A 16,473-nucleotide genomic window follows, 5' to 3' on the forward strand; every position below is an offset into this window, starting at 1 on the left:
TCATCTTTCATATTATGTAAAAACATTGGGCTAACCTTACTGTTTTGGGTTTTTTTTAAAGCACAAAACAGTTTTTTTTCCAAAAAAAATGCGTTCGAAAAAATTTTTCGAACGCATTTTTTTTGGAAAAAAAACTGTTTTGTGCTTTAAAAAAAACCCAAAACAGTAAGGTTAGCCCAATGTTTTTACATAATATGAAAGATGAAGTTACGCCGAGTAAATAGATACCTAACATGTCACCTTTCAAAATTGCACACGCTTGCGGAATGGCGCCAAACTTCGCTACTTAAAAATCCCCATAGGCGACGCTTTAACATTTTTTACTGGTTACAAATTTTGAGTTACAGAGGAGGTCTAGGGCCAAAATTATGGCTCTCGCTCTACCGATCGCAGCGATACCTCACATGTGTGGTTTGAACACCGTTTTCATATGTGGGCGGGACTTAAGTATGCGTTCGCTTCTGCATGTGAGCACACGGACAGGGGCGCTTTAAAAATTTTTTTTTTTATTGTTCACTTTACTTTATTTATTTTAGTTTGACACTTTTTTCCAAAAAAAACATTTTTTGATCACTTTTATTATTATTATTATTATTATTATATAAACATCCCTTGTAATAGGAATATGGCATGACAGGTCCTCTTTACAGTGAGATATGGGGTCAATAAGACCCCACATCTCACCTCTAGGCTGTGCCTGAAAAAAAAAAAAAAAAAAAAACGATCCTGGCTTCAATCGTAGCGGTGAATCGGTAGAAGCACCGGAGGGCGGCGGGAGGGGGGACGTCCCCTCTCGCCTCCCGTAAGAACGATCAAGCAGTGTAACAGCCACTATGATCGTTCTTATGGTGTAAGGAATCGCCGGCTGAAAAAGCTGATATCTGAATGATGCCTGTAGCTGCAACCATCATTCAGATATCCCCGCACAGATATCCCCGCAAGTCAAGGACATCGTATGACGGCAGGCGGGAAGTGGTTAAAACGCTTTTTTTTTTTTTAACACAAAGTTGTCAATTTATACAATATTTCTAACACATAGCATGTACATACCAAAAATGGCACCCCAAAATAGATTCTCCTACTTCTCCTGAGTACGGCGATACCACATGTGTGAGACTTCCACAGCCTGGCCACATACAGAGGCAGAGTATGGCTGAGCATGGCCGAGTATGGCTGAGCATGGCTGGGTATTGCAGAGTATCGCCGAGTATGACTGGGTATGGCAGAGTATAGATGGGTATCACTGAGTATTGCAGAGTATGGCTGGGTATTGCGGGGTATTGCAGAGTATGGCAGAGTATTGCGGGTTATGGCAGAGTATTGCAGACTTTTGCGGGGTATTGCAGAGTATGGCAGGGTATGGCTGAGTATGGCTGAGCATGGCTGGGTATGGCAGAGTATGGCAGGGTATCACCGAGACTGGCAGAGTATGGCTGAGTTAAGCAACCGCCCTGTAGCCTTCATTTGGCTATGGGCCGGTTGTTAAGTGGTTAAGGGGAACCCCGCGCCAAAAAATTTAAAAAATGGCGTGGGGGCCCCCCCCAAAAATCCATACCAGACCCTTATCCGAGCACGCAACCTGGCAGGCCGCAGGGAAAGAGGGGGTTACGAGAGAGCGTCCCCACTCCTGAACTGCACCCGGCCACATGCCCTCAACATTGGGAAGGTGCTTTGGGGTAGCCCCCCAAAGCACCTTGTCCCCTTGTTGATGGGGAGAAGGGCCTAATCCCCTCAACTCTTGCCCGGTGGTTGTGGAGGTCTGTGGGTGGGGGGCTTATCGGAATCTGGAAGCCCCCTTTAACAAGGGGACCCCCAGATCCCAGCCCCCCCCCCCCCCTGTTTGAACTGGTAACAGGTACCCGTACCATTTTACAAAAAAAGTGTGAAAATAGTAAAAAAAAAAACAACACACACCGTGGGAGAAGTCCTTTATTAAAACATAAAAAATTAAAACTGTCCTATGTAGTCCATTCACCTCCGCCGACGGACCAAAAAAAAAAATAAAGAAGATCTGCCTCCATGGGAGGCACACGCCATATGACGTGTCCTCACAGGTGAAAGCTCTTTTAAAACTGTGGGCGGGACCACACAGTGTCGTCGCTGGGTGACCCTGCCCCCCTCTGATGCACGGGGACATGTTTATGGCTTCCCCCATAGCGTCAGAGGGGGACGGGGCCACCTGGTCCGCCCCGCCTCTGAGTCACGGGGACATCCCTATGGCTTTCCCGTAGCGTCAGAGGGGGGTGGACTGGGTGGCCCCGGTGCCTGTACACATGTTCTGGTGCGAACCAAACGGGGGGGACGTTCGGCCAATCCCTATTGTTTACAATCAGACATTCTTGCTTGCTCAGTGGAGGATCTCTTTGCTGATCCCCACTGAGCAGGCGGATGACAGATCCATGTCCACTCTACTATGCACACGGATACAGTCCCGCTCTCCTCTATGGGTCAATCGGATGGAAACGGACTGCCTGTCTGTTTCCATCCGATGGAAAATAGGACCAACATCCATATGTTTTTGGCAGACAGTATTGGATCAGATGTCGGCGGGTGTCAGCGAACATGTATCTGCTGACATCCGCCACTCCATAGGGGACAATATAGGGTCCTATTAGATTCCGGCTGAAAAACTGACAGAGGGACCTGATTGGACAGCGCGTGTGAAAGGGGCCTTAAAGTGTATGCAAATCATAGCCACAAACTTCTATTTTTTGTTCAGTTTTGGTCTGTTATATATACCATTGGAATCATATGGTTATTTGATTAGTTTAACCAGTTCCAGTCTGGACCAATTCTGACTCTCCTACATGTAATAATCAGCATTTTTTTTTTTTCGCTAGAAAAGTACTTAGAACCCCCAAACATTATATCTCAAGCAGAGGCCCTCTAGAATAAAATTGTAGGTTTTGCAAATTTTTATGTCACACAGTATTTCAGCAGCGGTTTTTCAAGCTCCAAATTTTTTGGAAAAAAATACACTTTAATGAATTGTAGTGCGCAAGAACAATATATTACCCAATTCTTTGGTAAAATATAAAAGATGATGTTACACGTGGAAAGACGCCAAATTACAGTACCTAAAAATCTCCATACGTGATGCTTTAAAAGCCTTTACAGGTTGCCGCTTCTCTTTGTCTTAGCCATGGAACCCTTTTTGGCCTCAATTCGAAGAGACCCTGATATTCGTGGAGTTGTGGTAGATGGAGAGGAGCACAAAGTCGCAGCATACGCGGACGATGTGCTATTTTTTATAACCGACCCCACCACGACGATGCCAAACATATTAAAAGCAATAAGGAAATACGGAGAGGTATCCAATTTTCAAATAAATATGAATAAATCAGAAATATTAAATATAAATATAAGTATTTTAGGGATAGAAACTCTAAAAAAAGAATTTAGTTTTAAATGGACCAAAGAACTAAAATATCTGGGTATTAAACTAACTAATTCAATCAAGAAGACGTTTAACACCAACTATATGCCCCTACTAGACTCAGTAAGATCAGAATGTAATAGACTTTATTGCAAAGCCCTGTCCTGGATCGGTCGCATCAACGTCATTAAAATGGTTTTATTACCCAAGATTACGTACCTCTTTCAGATTCTACCAGTCCCACTGCCTCAGTACTATCTGAAGAGGCTTAGGAAAATTCTCATGACCTTTATCTGGAAAAAGAAAAAACCGCGAGTCTCATTTCAGACATTAAAACTAAGAAAATTGGATGGGGGCCTGGCTGTCCCCGATGTGCAGTTGTATTATAAGGCCGCAGTGCTATCTAGGATTGTAGAATGGGCGACAAAAAGTAAACGGAAAAAATGGGTGAAATTAGAAGCAGATTTAAGTAAAACACAATTAGGCACTATAGTTTGGAACCCCCCACACTTTAGATCACTGGCAGATAGTACACACATAATAACTAGAAATGTCTTCAAAATTTGGGACGGGGTCTACAAGAAGGTGAATGGGAAGTATAATTCACCCTTGATCACTTTAATAGACAACACATTGTTCACACCAGGAATGGAGAGTATAGGAGGAAAGGAAGCACTTTGGGGGAAAACACAATTGAGAGAAGTCACGAACGAAGGTAAAATCTTGTCTCTCCAACAGCTCACACACGGTAGGATCCCACGGGGCTTGGATGGATGGCGATATCTCCAATTAAAACATTTTCTGAAAAGGCTCCCGCAGCCAATTAGGTCGGGAGAGCAACTAACAGATTTTGAAAAATTGTGTGATAAGGAGGCGCCAAGAAATATAGTCTCCCAGATTTATAAAATTCTGTTGGCTTCAGAAAAATTGGAGTTACCGCCATATATAGTTAAATGGGAGAAGGATTTAGGCACTAAAAAGCACACAGATACAATTAAAAGAATTTTCAAAATGAGCGCCAATTCAAAAATAGATTCTCGAACGGCCGAAATGAATTACAAATGCATCAGTAGAAGCTACCTGACCCCTGAGATATTAAGTAAATATCAAAAAGGGCCAGTCACCTGTTGGCGAGGCTGCCAGGCTATTGGAACAATGGGACATATGTGGTGGGGCTGCCCTACAATCCAAAGCTTTTGGGGCAAAATATTGCCTCTTATTAAGGAAATTACAGGAATAGAGGTAGCAGATGACCCCTGGGAGGTCCTATTCCTCGGGGGACTAAGGGACCCAAACAACTGCAAACAGTCCTTAGTTCCACTGCTCCTGAATGCGGCAAAACGAACGATCCCAAGGAACTGGCAGAAGAGGGAAAGTCCTGAGCTATGGGAGTGGTTCGACGCAATCGAGGAGAGTTGCAATATGGAGACACTGGGGAGTAGATTGGAGGACTTAAGGAGTAAAAATTCGGACAGATGGGACGGTTGGAAAAAATTCAAAAAAACTTGGAACTACGCCAAAGAGATCCAATCTTTAGCCTAATAATGAATTAATAATAAATATAAAAAAAAAAAAAAACCCTGAAACTAGACCCTGGAGAGGGGGTACGGGAGGGTTGGGTGGGGGGTAGGTTGGTGGGTAGGGGTATTCGTAGCAGAATCCAAGACTTTTTATCACATATGAGGGACACTAGACGTGATTGAGTAAATCCACTAGCCTTGGGCTCTTGGTGGCTCTAATTGTTCTTATACACTTTTGTTATGGCAAAGAGTCACGATGATGAGACAAACGAGAGAGGGATAGTGATGGAAATGAACTGCAAAGTTGATTTGCACCTCTCGGTATGGTCGACTGATGTGACAAAAAAAAATTTAAAAAAAAATAAAAAAAAGCCTTTACAGGTTACCAGTTTACAGTTTGCACAGGAGAACTGGCACTAAAATGATTGCTCTCGCTCTAGCGGTGATACCTCATGTGTGGTGCAATTGCTGTGTACATATGCGTGCGGGACCGACATGCACATTCGCAGTTACGCATGAGCACAGAGGAAAGTGGGGGAGGGGGTGTGCTTTAAAAAAATACTTTAAATGTATTTATTTTTTTTTTTTTTAAATGTACACTACCCTTTTAATTTTTTTAGCACTTTTATTGCTATTACAAGAGATAACAACATCCTTAGTGATAGCATGGGCCATGACAGGTCCTCTTAATGGAGAGATCCTCTGGCCTCCAAAGCATCTGATCAAACCAAGACTGATTTGATCTGATGCTTTCACAAGCTGGTAACTACTTGTTTACATGAGACCGAAAAAGGAAGTGATGAAATCCGCGTTCCTGTGTCCCAGGAAGCAGATGCTGCTGGTGGCATCCTTACCGGGAGGGGGCTCCCTTCCACCACCTGTAAAAGTAATCCAGTGGCTCTATAGCCACACGGATTACTTTTACTTGGTGCAGAATCACTGGCAGAATCACTGGCCCTAAAAAAATGATACTTACTGCAGCGAAGACTGAGATATCACCCTTCCCATCCAAGAATGTATGGCTGTAGCAAGGTCCCAGGCCTCCTTTAGTCTAATGAGAACCTCCAGGGGCAGCTAACATTCTTCCTTTTATAAAGTGGGTTACAAGGCATGGTTGGTCTAGTGCAAGATGGATTCATGGGCGCTAGACACTTGTTAAATGCAAAGAGAACAGAACTGTGGGAGAGAGGATTAGGGCCAGGACACCTTTAGGTAGTTGCGATGTTAATTGGCAGACTCCGAGAATTCTACAGGTAGACAGCCATGCAGGTAAAGGTAGGAGCGCTGTCCCCTTTGGCAACAGTCTTATAACAGTTCCTAACACGTTGTAACAAACTCCTTTACTCCTCTTACAATCACTTCTTGTAGATTCTTAGCCCACTGAGCTCCCATTTTCTGTCACTAGACTTGCTGATTCACTGCCACTGAATCCCGTGAGCTCTTTTAACCTTCTTACTCAGTATCTTCCTTAAGCGTCACCCCCGCTTCTCTGCTTGGTCCCTGGCTTGGCACTCCAGATACTCCTCAAGTGTCACCCCACTGGTTGGGTTCCTGGCTTGGCACCTGCTGCAGTTTCCCGATTCTTCACCATCCCTGGTTGGTGAGAATACCTCTCATACTTGCTCCAGCTACTCACTGTGGCCTTTGGTAATAAGGTAGTTGGACCCTTAGTGGCGACAGCTTCCCCTCTACCACGACATGTTCTCCGGCCGGCAGAACTGTCGCTTATGATTATACTGTAAGCCGCAGTCCCAACCCTACGCTGCTCTCTTGCTTCTGGATAGGCCCTCAGACAGCCTAGCAGCCAGATGTACCTGGGATAGGCCCAGACTCTGGCCTAGCAGCCCAGGCAGCCAAAACACGTCCACCCAGACAGCAGTCCAGATGGCACAGAACCCCGATCACCTGACTCCACCCAAATATATAGGTTTTCCCAGCAGGCTAAGAGGCCCAAAAAAACCCCTGTCCATTGGCTGAGACACCCCATATACTCCTAATATGTCCTTGCATTGCCCTTGTCTTATCTAATGTCACCAGGTACCCGGCCACCCAGTGCCAGAAGAGAGAAGTGCAGGAATTCCAGACTAACAATTGGCCAAGGCAACTATACCTGGCTGGTAAATTTAGGAGCAACCCTGCCTAAACTTCAGGGTGCTACATTGGTATGTCCTATGGATGGGAAATGGTTAAAAAATGTTGATCTTTTAAGTAGTTCAGAGCTGTTTACCAAGAGACACTAGGCATGGCTGACACCATTCAGTCCACACAAATGCTGTGGATTTGGGTAACCTTTCCCTGCTATAAAACATGTATATAAAGTATAGTGCTATATGTACATCTAAATATTTCAAGAACCAGTCCACCCAAAACTGATTATGTTTTGATGCAGTCATTCAACCAGCGTTGCTAGGGGGGTGCGGGGGGTGCGACCCGCACCCGGGTGACACCTGCCAGAGGGTGACACCAGGCTCAGACTGATCTGAATGGCACAGACACCGCGGCTCCCTCCTTCCCTTCTGGGATCTCCTCAGCTGCACGCGATGTGCAGGGAGAGTGGGGGGCAGGGAGTGAGACAGAGACAGAGGTGCCCGGTGTCCGACCGACCGTCACACATGCTGCAATCATATGTCTCTCCCCGCTGGCTGCACCACCTCCTCCTCGGCTCGGAAGTTTCAAGTACACAGGCCAGGAGGAGGAGCCGAGGAGGGAGAAGAGGTATACCGCGCTACAGCAACTTCCCGGGGCCAAGGTATGAAATAGTATTGCAGAGGAGGACATGGGGATTGGGGGGAGGGGGGGCATTGGCAGGTAACATCTATGCTGCCAGCAGTAATATTAGGGAGAGGGTTGAGGATATGCACTAGGGGATGCTCTGTTTTTGGGTTAGCAATGACTTGTGCTAGAAGTAGAAGGAGGTGGGCAAATTTAAAGTTTAACCCCCCCAGCACAATTCCTCTAACCAATCCCCCCACCTCCCCAAATCAAAGATCCCTTCTCAGCTCCATCCATCCCCCCAATCCCATCCCGGGTCCATCCACCCCCAAACCTGATCCCATCCCAGCTCCATCCACCACCCTCATCCCATCTAGGCTCCATCCACCACCCCGATCCCATCAGGGCTCCATCCAACACCCAGATCCCATTTGGGCTCCATCCACCACCCCGATCCCATCCAGGCTCCATCCACCACCCCAATCCCATCCGGGCTCCATCCACCACTCCGATCCCATTCAGGCTCCATCCACCACCCCGATCCCATTCGGGTTCCATCCACCACCCCGATCCCATTCGGGCTCCATCCACCACCCTGGTCCCATCCAGGCTCCATCCGCGACCCTGATTCCATCCAGGCTCCATCCACCACCCCGATCCCATCCAGGCTCCATCCAGCACCCCAATCCCATCCGGGCTACATCCAGCACCCCGATCCCATCCAGGCTCCATCCACCACCCCGATTCCATCCGGGCTCCATCCATTGTGGAAGGTTGAAGGGGGGAGAGCCACACTGATGCACTAGCCTGCTTAGTTCGGGGGGGTGTGACACCATGTTTTACCGCACCAGGTGACACCAACCCTAGTGACACCACTGCAGTCATCTAGCATTTGAATATAGTAAAAAGAGATGAGATCTTTTGAATTCATCTCTAGCTGAAGTCCCACAGCTCATTGGGGTTAAAAAATGAGCATGAGTTTGGAGTTCAGGTAGAAATGAGCCCCAAGCTCATCTGTAATAGCAATGTATGGAATACAAAAGTCCTACCATTAATACAGAATGAACTAGATAAATGTTTATGTGTATTTGAAAGCCCAAAGGATTACAATTGTGTATTATACACAGTATTTGTATGGATTATTGTGTCAGAATTGGTGGCCTTCAGTCCACTCGGTGCTCTAAACCAGAGTGGAAAATGGGGTAATGTAAACTGGACTGTGAGTTTGATTATTTGTTTAGGATTTATTAGATCTTTAAAGAATCCCTTTTGCACTTCACAAGCATTTAAGTATTTCAGTGTACTGTATATCAAACAAGCTACTTCTGGACAATCAAGAACCAGAATTTTGTGAGAAAATCTTCTTTTAAGAATGTTCATTCAATTTCCTAATTGTTAGTGAGGTCAAATCAATGTTCGTTTCTGACTACAGTGATAAAAAATATGAAGGAGCAAGAATTTTTTCCTGAACAAATGTCTAACAGTCAACGTAGTTTTCATCAGGAAAGTTCTACCACTCTAAATTCAAATGTTAAAACTCTTCCGATTGGCGTTCATCAAGTCATTAAATATACTGATGAGAATTGTTGTACAAATGTTTATACATACATTAATTAAAAAATCTACTAGTCTATAACCAGCTTAAGAAGACTGGTCAAGGCTCAGATCATATGCAAATGAGAAAAAAAATGTTCATAAATAAGTCACATTAGCTAAATTTCAAAGGTGTGCAGGATTGGTGCCAGTTTCAAACAGTTCCCATTTTTCATGAATCTCTCCAGACCATTTTATACCACTTCCTCTACCATTGTAAAAATATGATGGATTTTTACTTTGCTCACAATAGGGACATTTTCATGGATTCCCACACTTGTAGAATTATTAATTCTCCAAGTGTGGCCTTATTGATCTGCAATATCTCGCAATAAATCCTGCCTACCTAATTTCATTGTTGATAGTGCCAGTGTATGTCATCACACTAATATGCCCCGTACACACGGTCGGACTTTGTTCGGACATTCCGACAACAAAATCCTAGGATTTTTTCAGACGGATGTTGGCTCAAACTTGTCTTGCATACACACGGTCACACAAAGTTGTCGGAAAATACGATCGTTCTGAACGCGGTGACGTAAAACACGTACGTCGGGACTATAAACGGGGCAGTGGCCAATAGCTTTCATCTCTTTATTTATTCTGAGCATGCGTGGCACTTTGTCCGTCGGATTTGTGTACACACGATCGGAATTTCCGACAATGGATTTTGTTGTCGGAAAATTTTATATCCTGCTCTCAAACTTTGTGTGTCGGAAAATCTGATGGAAAATGTGTGATGGAGCCTACACACGGTCGGAATTTCCGACAACAAGGTCCTATCACACATTTTCCATCGGAAAATCCGACCGTGTGTACGGGGCATTACAGTGCCTATTGCTGTTCTCCCAGCTCTGATTTGTTCTAAATACCCCAAAATCATGTAGACCAGCAGTGGATATCAGTCTTTATATAATTTCTGTTAAAATGCAGAGCCAGACATCATGCAAAATCAGTTAATGGAATGCTGTTGTTATACAAAGAGATTTTCACTATGTTAAGTTCAGAAAATCTTCCAAATAAACATCAAATTTGAGTTGTTTTTTTTTTTATCCCTTACAAAAAGTCTTGCTCATCACTGTGTTCTTAAAGTGAAACTTTACATAGTTACATAGTAGGTGAGGTTGAAAAAAGACACAAGTCCATCAAGTCCAACCTATGTGTCATTATATGTCAGTATTACATTGTATATCCCTGTATGTTGTGGTCATTCAGGTGCTTATCTAATAGTTTCTTGAAGCTATCGATGCTCCCCGCTGAGACCACCGCCTGTGGAAGGGAATCCTTGCCGCTCTTACAGTAAAGAACCCTCTATGTAGTTTAAGGTTAAACCTCTTTTCTTCTAATTTTAATGAGTGGCCATGAGTTTTGTTAAACTCTCTTCTGCGAACAAGTTTTATCTCTATTGTAGGGTCACTAGTACGGTATTTGTATATTGAAATCATATCCCCTCTCAAGCGTCTCTTCTCCAGAGAGAATAAGTTCAGTGCTCGCAACCTATCCTCATAACTAAGATCCTCCAGACCCTTTATTAGCTTTGTTGCCCTTCTTTGTACTTGCTCCATTTCCAGTACATCCTTCCTGAGGACTGGTGCCCAGAACTGGACAGCATACTCTAGGTGCACCTGGACCAGAGTCTTGTAGAGTGGGAGAATTATCTTTTTATCTCTGGAGTTGATCCCCTTTTTAATGCATGCCAATATTCTGTTTGCTTTGTTAGCAGCAGCTTGGCATTGCATGCCATTGCTGAGCCTATCATCTACTAGGACCCCCAGGTCCTTTTCCATCCTAGATTCCCCCAGAGGTTCTCCCCCCAGTGTATAGATTGCATTCATATTTTTGCCACCCAAATGCATTATTTTACATTTTTCTACATTAAATCTCATTTGCCATGTAGTTGCCCACCCCATTAATTTGTTCAGATCTTCTTGCAAGGTTTCCACATCCTGCGGAGAAGTTAAACTTTAACCATATCAACTTGATAAAAAAGAATGTTCTTTAGCAAGGAACATACAGTCCACATTAATAATTATGCTACCAAAATTACTGTGTGCTGTTAATTGCCTCCAGCACTGTTCCTGTTACTTCCTGCTGCAGACGGCCATTGTTCTGAAGCCCAGAGCCTCAGCAGAAAATCATAAAGCAGAGCTAAACCCATGAATTTACCAGTTTAAAAAAAACAGCTACATTCCTGGAATGCTGGAAATGCACACTATTACATTTGGTCAGTGGCGGCCCGTCCATTAGGGGCGCACGGGCGCCGCCCCCCAATCCATGCATCTGGCCCCCTGATCTACATACAGGGCACCTGACTATGGATTCCAATGGGGGTGTGTGTTTTTTTTTTTTAAACGTGATTAGAACCAGAGGCTCTAGGCTTCAAAAAAGGGTGGGCTTGGAGCACAGTGCCACCCAGTTGTGTGCCGATAGCGAATGTATATTCGCTAGTTTCACACTAAATTTCCTCCCTGCCAATCATGAAGTGGGTCGTGAGACCCGTTTCCCAATTGGCCAAAATGTCAAGAGATCCTATAGGATGCCTAGCACCTAGGGCAAGGAGAGAGGAGATGGAGAGGACACTGGAGCCGCCCTCCGCCACCGCCTGCTGGAGGACACTGGAGCCGTAGGAGAAGATGGAGAGGAGCTTCAGCCCGCCACTGTCTGCCATGCTGGAGGACATCAGAGCCACAGGAGGAGAGGAGGAGAGAGGAGGCGGAGAGGACACTGGAGCCGCAGCCCACCCTTGCCACTTAGATGGCGTAAGTGCCGGTCCAACTGGCAGACAGCGACCGGGGGGGGGGAGGTGCGGTGGTTAGTGCCGCCCCAAAAAAAAAAAAAAACATTTGATCGTGACCTCTACCAAACTGTCAAACCATCAAATGCCTGGTGTCATAACTGATCACATGTCTAAAAATAGAAAGCACCTGAGCATGTGCAGAGCAGGATGTGACAGTGTATTACTGGATATTAAGCAGTATACACACTTATTTTTAATGTTCTACATAGCTATACCTGCAAAAGGGGCCAGCCTGAAGTGATTTAGCAGGACTTAATTTTCTGCCTAAAGTTCCACTTTAACCACTTCAGCCCTGGATGATTTCAGCCCCTTAATGACCAGAGCATTTTTTGCAGTTCGGCACTGCGTCGCTTTAACTGACAATTGCGCCTGGGTGCGGCGTTGTACCCAAACAAAATTTACATTCTTTTTTCCCCAATAAATAGAGCTTTCTTTTGGTGGTATTTTATCACCTCTGCGGTTTTTATATTTTGTGCTATAAACAAAAAAAGACTGACAATTTAAAAAAAAAAAGCCATATTTTTTACTTTTTGCTATAATAAATATCCCCCAAAAATATATAAAAAAACCCAATTTCTTTCTCAGTTTAGGCCGATATGTATCCTTCTACATATTTTTGGTGAAAAAAATGGCAATAAGTGTATATTGATTGGTTTGCGCAAAAGTTATAGCATTTACAAAATAGGGGATAGATTTATGACATTTTTATTATACATTTTTTTTTATTAGTAATGGCTGTGATCTGCAATCTTTTTATCGGGACTGCGACATTGTGGCGGACAGATCGGACACTTTTGACACTAGCCAGGGATTACGAAGGGACGTACTGGTAAGCTCTTTTGCGCACCCATGCCATGCTGCCAACGTACATTGGCGTGCATCGGTCGGGAAGCGGTTAAGCAGACCTACTACCTCTTGTTAAATAATTCCATGCTGTACAAGCTTTCTTCTATTTTGTGTGTGGGTGAGGCTGTGGAGGGCTCAAAATTATATTATTGTTTGAAAAATGAACCATACTTCTATTTTCTTAAATAAAATGAAAATACGTGAGCTGCTTTTGCTAATTTCCTTTCCATAAATTATTTTTTATTCACTTACAATGAGCCTTTGAACTTGTTAGAAAATGTAACAACTTCAGGAGAATCAATTCCCTAGCACTTTTCCTCTTTGCACTTCATAGTCTTCTCCTCTACATTCTATGCTGACCCAGCTATGCTACCCCTCCTACCACCTCCCTACCAGGGCCGTAGATAAGGAGGGTCAGGGGTGTTCAAACCCCCCCAGGGCTAAAATGAAATGCATTGTGTCCCTGCTCTGCAGCCGCACATGGCACCAGAGACAGGCAGCACTGCAATCAATGGCACACAGAGTGTAATAATGCCACTGCAGGAAGTGTAATAGATCATTAGGCATACCTGCATGCATCTAATAGGCTTCAAAATCTGGTGGGCTCCATTTTTCGAGCATACGACCGGAGCCCATCGAGGTGTGTTACAACAGCGAATTAATATTTGCTGTTGAAACACTGATCCTCAATCCGGCCAATCAGAAGTGGATGTGAGACCCGTTTTCCGATTGGCCAAAAAGAGAAGACTCCTGATTGGCCACCGAGGAAGAGGTAGGAAACGGAAGCCACCGCCAGGGAGAGGAGGAAAACGGGAAGCCGCCGGTGATGGAGGACGGGAGGCTGCCGTTGCCGCAGAGCAGGGGAAAGCCACTGGTGATGGGGTAGGTTCTACCGACCAACCGGGTGGGGGGAATGGGTGGCATACTTTTTGCCGCCTCCCCAAAATATATTTTCACCAACCGCCACTGGACATAACTTTCTGATGTCAAGGAACCCATGCTAAGAATTACTTTATCTATGTAGTGCCCTTGCCCTGGGCTGGCAAGATTTAGTGTTAAACTTTTCTGTAGCCAGCTGCAATTTGCTTGTTAGGTCTGATCAAGTTCAACCCTTAAGCTGGTGGCCGATTGCTTCTGCCTGCCTCTGGAAGAATATTCCAGAAATAGTGTAGAAGGGTCAGTTACTGGATTATGAATATTTATCAGACCTTAGCCAATCTCTGCAGGGAGGCTTACCCAGAAGGTGTGGCTGGGGAAAATATAAATGCTTGGTAGGGCCTGATCAGAGGTCTCTTTCCTGGGGTATCCTTCCTTGGGAGGCAGCATGTGTGTGATGCAGAAGAGTTACTGCTTTTAGACCTCAGTATGTGCTATGGTTGAGGGCCTAAATGAAGCCGGATGGAAGGGAACTGGCTGGAGGACACTACCTGTAGAAACTGGGCTGGAGAGGAAACCCTTTCACTAAAGAGTGTTGCAGGAGAGCTGGTTAGGAGCTGGATAACGAGGAGGGATAGCAAAGACATGTAACTAAATGGTAACCAATATAGGGTTAATTGTATAGATATTGTACAACAAATAGATATCTTACTACAGGTAAGTGGTGAATGAGTTAAAAACAATAAGTAGTCATAAAATGTATAGCACTTTATGTAAAGAGTCCATATGATGCAGGGATGATCCTGGGGTTATTGGATGCTAAAGACACTTTCAGTAGTAGGCGGCCAGCTGTCTAAGTAGAAGGCAGCTCTGTAGGCAAACCTAGGGGAAAGAACAACAGCGCCAATCTAAGTGTAGTATAAAAATAGTACCAAGTTTAATAAGAGGTAAAACACTCACAGAATATAGAAAAAACACTGCATAATGTCCGACTGGGTAGCTGTGGTCTGTACAGTCCTGGGGATCAACATTTTCAGAACAAGGTCACGTGACAGGTTTGCTTTAACCATGTGCTGTCTGAGGCAATTTTTAAATTATTCACACATGTTAAAATCAGCATTTTTGCCAGAGAATTACTTAGAATCCCTAACAATATATATTTTCTGAAGGCAGAGGCTCTGGAGAATAAAGCGGTCACAATTTTTTATGCTACACAATATTCGTGCAGCTGTTTATCAAATGCAAATTTTCATTAAAAAAATCATAAAATTTTAGTACACATAAAAAATATAATACCCAATTTTCTGGTAAAATATGAAATATCGATATTGCATCGATATTGCATTGAGTAAATAGATACCAAACATATCATGACTCTTGAATTGTGCACGTCCATAAAATTGTGACAAACCTAGAATGCTTCACAGGGGATGCTTTAAAAGCCCCCCTCTCTGTTATGCAACTTGCCCACATCCACAATTTGGCATGCAGTGTGCTGCTATATTACCTCATACCATTTTTTATGGGGGGGTGCAAAAACATTTCCCAGCCCTGGGTGTCAGATGTGCTAGGTATGCCACTAATGTAGACCATAAAAATCACCAATTGGGCATGTTTTGTTATATCTGTTCAATAAGTACAAACGCATGAAAATTGTACAACAACAATAAGTCAAAAATAGTGGCGCTGAAAAAATGCTCAAGTGGGTGTTTGATCACCCCAAAGTCAAAAGTGACTACAGGATACTAAGTATAAATATAACAAATATACTGTAACTAAAATAAAAAATAAAATGTTGAACAAAAAATAAATAATAAATACAAATTACACCCTGTGACAAGTGAAATGAGATGATGAAACAGTGAAACTGATCAAACAAAAAGACAAAATAATATATAAAAAATAGTCCGTAAAGTGTTTAAAGGAAATCCAAAATCGATGTTAGGTTCTCCTAATCCATCCACCACACCAGTGTGTCTGTGATTCCACTCCCCTAAAGAAACGCACTCACCGAATTCCAATGCCTACATTCTCATGTTAGGCTAAAACGTATTTAAACCACATGGATAGGGTTTCAAAGCAAGCATCCAAATTCCAGCTGTGTATCTCGCATATTCTTCACATGTAAATAATAAAAGTGCACCAATAGTGTAATACCGTAGAAAAATGTTTTAATAAAATACAATTAAAACCTTCAATCTTTGCACTCACATTGTGAAAATTCAAAATCAGCAAAAGTGATTACAGCAAGACTTTAAATCCTTCCAAAGCAGCGGATCTTATGGTCACGGCGGACCCAAGGTGTGCAGGCATGTCCTTGGTCCTGCATCTTAACTCGCTCATCCACTTCCTATGTGTCAGTGATGTTGATTGCCGTACAGCCACGCCCCCCGACATGTTTCATCACAAGGACTTAATCATGGGATCCCACAGTACAGTACCTACAGTATCCTGTAGTCACTTTTCACTTTGGGGTGATCAAACACCCACTTGAGCATTTTTTCAGCGCCACTATTTTTGACTTATTGTCATATATTTAATTTTCATTGACAAGTGGTTAAAATTCAGTTTTCATTTGACTTCTTTTAAAGTGGCAGCTTCCAGATATATTGTCTGTCCTGAGGCGCAGTGGTGGTATTTTGAGTAGTGGCGAGTTTGTTCTTAAAATTACCAACAGGGAGTGATAAGTACAAACGCATACCTGTTGAAGAGCCAGAATTCGAGTGAGCTAATAATTTCCTGTAGGGAACTGA

The 16,473-nt window shown here is 43.8% G+C and overlaps 1 protein-coding gene across 1 annotated transcript in view; it reads right to left on the minus strand.

The window, feature by feature from the left end:
• The window catches only part of KCNH4 (potassium voltage-gated channel subfamily H member 4), a gene marked incomplete at its 3' end in the record, with an annotated part of 923,392 nt that overhangs the window by 805,487 nt on the left and 101,432 nt on the right, over positions 1 to 16,473 (minus strand).

The sequence above is a fragment of the Aquarana catesbeiana genome, linkage group LG12 (genome assembly GCF_042186555.1).
Source record: "Aquarana catesbeiana isolate 2022-GZ linkage group LG12, ASM4218655v1, whole genome shotgun sequence".
Taxonomy (NCBI): Eukaryota; Metazoa; Chordata; class Amphibia; order Anura; family Ranidae; genus Aquarana; species Aquarana catesbeiana.